The sequence below is a fragment of the Dendrobium catenatum genome, unplaced genomic scaffold (genome assembly GCF_001605985.2).
Source record: "Dendrobium catenatum unplaced genomic scaffold, ASM160598v2 fragScaff_scaffold_980, whole genome shotgun sequence".
In the NCBI taxonomy this organism is placed as follows: Eukaryota; Viridiplantae; Streptophyta; class Magnoliopsida; order Asparagales; family Orchidaceae; genus Dendrobium; species Dendrobium catenatum.
This window is the reverse complement of record NW_021319442.1, coordinates 846,307-853,688: the sequence shown is the minus strand read 5'-3', so window position 1 is coordinate 853,688 and position 7,382 is coordinate 846,307.

Genomic DNA, 7,382 nt, shown 5'->3' with positions numbered 1-7,382 from the left:
GACCTTGAGAAGACCATTGAGGATGAGAAAGAGACAGTAGGGAGAGAGAGAGGATCTTGCTGAGGGGAACTTGTGAGGGGATTTCACAAGGGTGCTTCAAGGATTCACTCTGCTTGTTCTTCGTCTAGAGTTTCTCTCATTCCGTGGATAGGGTCGGTAGAGGTAAGGAGTTTTGCTTTGGTTGGTTCTCTACCAGCTTCAGGAGGAGCAAAAGACGGTAGGTTCTCTACCTTGCCGGGGTGGCAAAAAAGGAGGTTCTTTGTAAGGGCTTCTCCGCCTAGCCGTGGGGGCCTAAAAAGGAGAGTCACGGCTTTGATGTGCAATACTTTGGAGGGTTGCCTCCAAGGAGTGGACGTAGTCGAGTGACCGAACCACTATAAATTTTTGTGCTTTTTTTTCTTGCTTCCGCACTTTTAAAATTTCATTTATTTTTGTGTGTGATTGGTTTATGCAATTTTATCTTTGTGAAAGAGTTTTTAAATACCAAATTCACCCCCCTCTTGGTAGCCTTGGGCACAGATTTACTTAGGCTTACATCCTAAGTATTGAACTAACAAGTTGGTATCAGAGCGGTCGATAATCATCTAAGTGTTTGGAACTACTTTTTGAATTTGAAGTAATTGGGAACATTACTACGAAAGGGATATTCACCGAGTTACCAAAACGAACCTCCACTATTTGATACACTACCTTTTATTTTGTGGAAAACTCGATGTCATCTTTCTTACAGTCTACTTGACTTATCGCAATGTGGATGTTATTCAAAGATGGTATTCACAACCAACTGAGAAGATTAATGGTGTGGTAGAAGTTCTTTACTGAATATGACAGTCTGAAGAACATTGAACTTTGAGCCAATTAATATGACAATGTTTAAACTAGTTTTCTTTTGTGCTTTGAATAATCTGAGGACTACATCGTGGGTTTCAACTTGCAAAACTAGTAAAAGAGCATATGGGAATAATTTTGTATCAACTATAATGAAAGGTACTAATGAAGTTAACAATCTGAATTGACTCTTCAGTTGACATGACAGAACTTTTTCATATGAAACCTTCATGAATTCATTTCGACCATGTACACAGTTTAACTACAGAATGTTACTTCATTTTGGCATGCACTGGAAGGATCTTTCAACTAATGCAAAATGTTAACAGATTTGAATCTCTTCGGTTTCGTCTACTGGCTTATGATGCAAAAAATTACTGCAATTACTAGAGTCTATAAAGATATTGAACACCTATTATTAATTGACAACTTACTTGGCTTCACTCCATTGCTTATGAGTCAAGGGGTAAATCAAAGGAAATCTTGATGCAGATGAGAAGAAAAAGGAGAAAAACAATGTACTGAAGGCGCACCAGAATTGGTCTGAATGCTTCCGGGTCTGAAAGCGATGAATTGCCTTCATAAACAAGGCAAATTCAAAAACTCTCTAAGGAAAGAAACACAAAACACCATCCAAAGTTGGAGAAAGTAAGGATCATAAAACATAAAGGTCTCTGATGTTGTTGTATTGAATGCAGGAAGCCTGACATGTGAGAAACTGATTGCCCTACAGCTTTAGAGATCAATCAAGCAAGGAAAGGAAGGAGAAAGGCTAAAGTCTAGGAAGAAAGAAGAAAAACCCAAAGGAGCTTTGGGCAGAAATCTAGGTCTTGAACATCCTCTGAGACTGACCAGAGGAAAGAAACTACAAACTATGTGTTTCATGGGAAAGATCAAAGTGATCAGAAGCGAGGTTAATGTGAACTTTCTACAATCAACTCTGAAGTTTTCAGAGAAAATTCTGAATCATAATAGAAATAAAAGAAAACTCGTGCTAAGCTTGAAACTAGAATTTTTAAATCTACAAAAAGAGGCATAAAAAATTTGATTAAAGACCATCCAAACAATGAATTAAATCACATGACTTACTTGATGATTTGAATGAGCTAAAAATAAAAATCATGGTCTGAGTTAGTTGAAGAGCTTGATGCCATTAAAAATATCACACACTCACTTGAATCAGATTTTAAGAAGGCTAAGGAGATAGAGAAAAAATTTGTAGGATTGAAAATGAAGTTTTAAAGCACTTAATTTGAGTTCAATATGATTAGAGCTTGCAAAACAAAGTTGGTGGTATTACTTTTGCCAATGCCAAACCTAGGAAAGCATTATAACTTCAAATCACTTAAGAAATCCCTTTCCTGGAGTTAGATGTTTTTCATGTGCATGCTGGACACATCTCCACACTTGCACGATTCACCCATTAGTTACACATTGGGTGTGGAGACCTAAGGTGCATGATCCACAGCCATTTACCACACATGCATTGCATTCTTCTTTTCATAACCCATTTTTTTCCTTAAATTTAAACATTTGAATAATTTTAGGAGGGCTCTCACAAAAGACCTCGTGAGAGTATTGGTACCTGTAGCGGATGCTCTTGACATTATGACTGTAAGCTAGCCAATTTGTTGGACTAGAGTCCGGACTGGAGGCAAGGTTACCTTCGGAGACAACACCACCAGGAAGTGGTAGGAAGCAGGTATAATTGTAATTCCAAGAACCTTATGATTGAAAATGTTTTGCTTGTAGATGGATTGAAGTACAACGTGCTCAGCATCAGTCAATTATTTGTGACAAAGGCTTCATCGTGCAATTCTTTTGCAATTCATGCATTGTAAGTGTTAAGTAAACAACACTAATTTTGCAGGGAAAGAGGATCAATAACGTCTACATGCTTGATTTAAAATACATTGAATGTGCTGCTTCTTTTTGGCTTAAAACTTGTGATTGGTGATTCTTGTTTGCACAGGAGGCTTTTATCATGCAAGTAGTGAAAACCCTTAGGAAAGTGACCCAAAAGGACCTAGTTAGAGGTGTCCCCCAAACTTAAGTTTACAAAAGACCACCCTTTGTGATGCATGTCAACTACGAAAGCAGGTCCACTCCTCTTTTTCACCCCATTAAGGGTATTAGGCACCTCTAGACCTTAGAAGTCCTTCACATTGCGGGGATTTTTTTTGGACCCATTAGCATGCTTAGTTTGGGAGGGAAAGTTCTATGTTTTGTGAAATTGTTGATGACTAACTCAGAGGTCACTTGGACTAGATTTCTTCCACATAAAATGATTCTTTTGAGGAGTTTTAAAACATTTTCTACTTGAATTCAGAAAAAAGCTAGGGTTGTGAGATTTTGATCATCCATAGTGATCATTCTCGAGAGTTAGAAAATGAAATTTGGAATTTTGTATGGAGACAAGGGGATTGAGCCACATTTTCAGCCCCTAGGGACCCTCAGCAGAATGGCGGTAGCTGAAAGGAAGAACCGGACCTTTGGTGGAAGCCGCTAGAGCGCATGCGTGTATATTTCATTTCCAAAAATTACTTTTGGCTGAAGTGGTTAACACAGCTTGTTATGGTGTTGGAAAAGGGTTGAAGGTTAGAGCAAATTAGAGAAGACACCCTATGAGATCCTTAAGGGTAGGACACCCAATTTCCCACCTTCATGTCTTTGTTTTCAAGGTTTTCATCACAACATGGGAAGTCTCACTTCGGGAAAATTTGATCCAAATCTGATGGAGTTTCTTGGGATATTTCTAGTGTTGGGAAGTCTTTCAGGGTGTTAACAAGAGAACTTTGCTATGTGGGAAGAGACAACCATGTAAGTTTTTGACGAGGTCTAATCCTAGAAGCATGGAGGTATAAGATTTGATGATGTTGCGAGAGATTACAAGTGGAGTAGAAAATTTGGGGAAGGGGAGTGAACACCTAGTAATGGAGGAGTAGAAGGCCATCCAAGAGTAGGAAACTTGTTGAAAGGGGAGATACCTTCACACACGTTGCCTAGAGATCTGAACATCTTCCAAAACCCACCAAGATTGATCTATAGGAGGACCTTAGTGATGGTGTGTATAGAACTAGAGCATGGACTTAATGAAGGAGTGAACATCTCAGCCTTTATTCTCATACATAAACCCACCTACATATTGATCCAAGCACTTCTGATTGAGGTTTTGGATATTGCAGCAAGAAGAAGTTAATCAATTTGTAGAAATAGTTTGGGAACTTTAAAAGACCTAAGGAACAAGTCAAGTAGTTGGGAACAAGAAGTGGGTCTTTAAGAAAATAAATGGAACGGATTCAGGAGAGTGTGGCATGAAAATTAAAGGCATAGATTTGTTGCAAAGGGGTACAATCAAATAGAAGATATGATTTTGAGGAGACTTTTGCCCCTGTAGCTAATGTTGAAGCAATTAGGTGCTTTATGCCTTTTGCCTGTTTTAATAAATATTTAATTTTTCAAAAGGATAGTCAAAGAATGCCTTTTTGAATGGTATTAAAGAGATGTTATGTAGAACAAACCTCCAGTTTGGAAATCCCAATCCCAAATCATGTGTTTTAAGTAAAAAAGCATTTATGGTGAAAGCAGGCACTAGAGGCTTGGTATGAGAGATTAGCAATTCTACTAGAAAGGATCTTTGTCGAAAAGCAGGAAATTGGAAACAACTTTCTTCTTAAAGACTTATGGATAGGAAATTGACTCATTGTTCAAATTTATGTGTGATGAAATATACTTTGGATCTTCAATTAAAAAATCTTTGTGAGATTTTTCTTAAACAGATGATAGGAATTTGAGATGAGTCAATGGGAGAGGTCTATACTTTGCTGGTTAGCATAAAATCAACTTGGAGAGAGACATTTCTTAGTCAAACTAAATATATTAAAGGACATTTAGAAAATATGAAGGACAATGCCAAGCCATATTAGTACACTCCATGACTGTTCCTTAGTGTCCGGTTGGATAAGGACCCTAAGTGGAAGATCTGTTGATCAAAGAAAATATAGAGGCATTATTGGATCTTTGCTTGACTTGACTGCAGCACGACCAGATATATGTAGTGTTTGCTTATGTGCTAGTTTCAACAGACCTAAGAGAATCACATTGACTAGCCATGTTAGAGGATTTTAGATACCTTATGGAGGAAACAAGATTAGGGAATTTGGTATCCTAGACAAGCACTTCATTTGAAATTATTTGTTTTCTGATTCTGATTTTGCAGGATGTTAGAGTGGATAAGAAGAGCACTTCTGGAACATGTCAATTTATTGAAATTACAATTTCTGGTCTCTTGGTCTAGTGGAAGCAAAACTCTGTTGCCACTTTCCACTGCTGAAGCTGAAACATTGCTCTTGGAAGTTGTGTGGCCCCAAGTCCTTTGGTTGAAACAACAGTATTGGATCTAGGATTACATTTGTTAAGCACCCATCTCAATCTTTTGTTGACAACATTATGTGCCATATGCATCTCTAAGAATACTATCAACATTCAAGCGACTAAACACATTGACATAGGATCACTTCATTAGAGATCATGTGACTAAGGGAGACACATTGATACACCATTGACAACTGAAAAAACCAACTGGCGGACATCTTACTAAACCACTAGGCCTTCGATACTTCAGTTCTTTAAGGAACCAGATGGGTGTGATTGACATAAGCATGAAAACTATTTATTTCTTTCTTTTGCCTTTTTATTTTCTTTTGCCTTGTTTTTTCTTTTTGTTTTTAGCTTTTAGTGTGCTTTATTTTTCCTTTTGTCCCTTTTTTACTTGTCATTCAAAATCAGCGCTAATTATGGTATATATTCCTAATGTCCTTTTTCTTTGGAAATTTGTTAGTCAATATTTTTTTATCTACTTAATGCTCTTAGATAGTTAGAATATTTTGTGATTTGTGTTCTTCTCTAAACATATTTTAGTGGCTTAGTTTTCTTTCTAATCAAAAGTCTATCTTCAAATTAAAGATTGTTTATGGAATGAGAATCTTCTTAAGCTTGCTTAAGCAAATCATCTTATACTATAATGTTTAAAGTCTTTTTGTCACATCGGTTTTCGTTGACTCTTTCTTTGATCATTAATTCTTGCTTGTGGTAACTCTTCCTTATGTCAGAGAGAGTGCTCCTGATTCTCTAATGATCTGAGAATATTATTTCACAACTTGTTTTTTAAAAGATTATAAAAGGATTATAGCAGGGATTGGCCCAAAAAAAGGAACAAAATCTTAGCCAATGAGCCAACCAAAAGATGCGCAAAGGACGCCAAAAAATTGAAAATCTATAAAAAGATGCGGCCAGAAGCGCCACGAAATGACAAAAGCATTAAAATGAGCCCACTCAAAAACCAAGCTATTCTCCCTTTTTTAAATCTTTTAGAACTTAGAAGTTTATGGTTCTCAAAGGCTTGATTTCATTATTTTGCATCGCTGACAAATTTAACTTAACTTCATTATTTTAAAAGATGTTTTTCATTTAAACCAAAGTTGATGGAAGGATTTCCTTTTCTCATATCCAATTAATTCTCTTTAAGTTTAGGTCATTGATTTCAAAAAGACGATTCTACCCTTAAGAACGTCTGAGCAAGGGTAACCATTATCGGATATTCTACTATCCTATAGATTGATGAGATTATAACACATTAACTCACAAGATTTAAAAACATCACATGGAATTATTCATTTTCATGCCCTTGTTAAAAAAAAAATTTCTTTGCTTTTTTTTTCCCTCCTTTTTGATATGTGGAAAAGGGGGAGAAGTTTTATGATTGCTCTCATCAATCCTGAACTTTTACTGGCCTAAACAGTTTTTTTCGTAGTGTTATTGCCACATCAAAAAGGGGAGATTGTTGCAAACCTATTTTCATGTTCTTATGTTTTGATGATTGACAAACACGTATTTCTCATATGGACAACTTGTTTGCTTCAACTTTTTCAGAATCAAAGATCGGACGATCAAGAAGAAGCCAGTTCAGGATGTCGTAGGTTTTAGGGAGTCAGTCTGACTTTGTTTTTCACTTTTGAGTCCACTTTAATGCGATTAAAGAGACTGATGCTTAAGTAACCCTACCACCACACCACCTGACAGGACTTAGAATTTATGTTGTTTTTTTCACATTGGCCAGACGATTTTTTAAATCGGCCAGGACGATCCAGTTTAAAACAGAAAGTCTAATTAGGTTTCTTAATTAAGGCAGCCGTCATAACATATCGTCATGGACGATACGCTGTATGGCCAGACGTAAGCTTAAACAGAAAGAAGTAGCCGCCTTATTGGACAATTAAGGTATACTGTATTTTTAAGATTATCGGCCAGGACAATCCCCAGATTGGCCTGGATGAAATTACCAAATTATGCCTTAATTGATGCAAGAAACCAAGGGAGTAATTAAGGATGATTGATATGATCATTTATCATCTCTGGATGATCGCAGATCGGCCAGCGACGACCATTCAAAATCCTTAAGTTACCTTTCAGGATGATAAATATCAGCCAGCTCAAAAAATTAGGGGCGATGCTCAGAGCGATTTTCTTCTGATTGTGAAACTGATCGGCCAAGG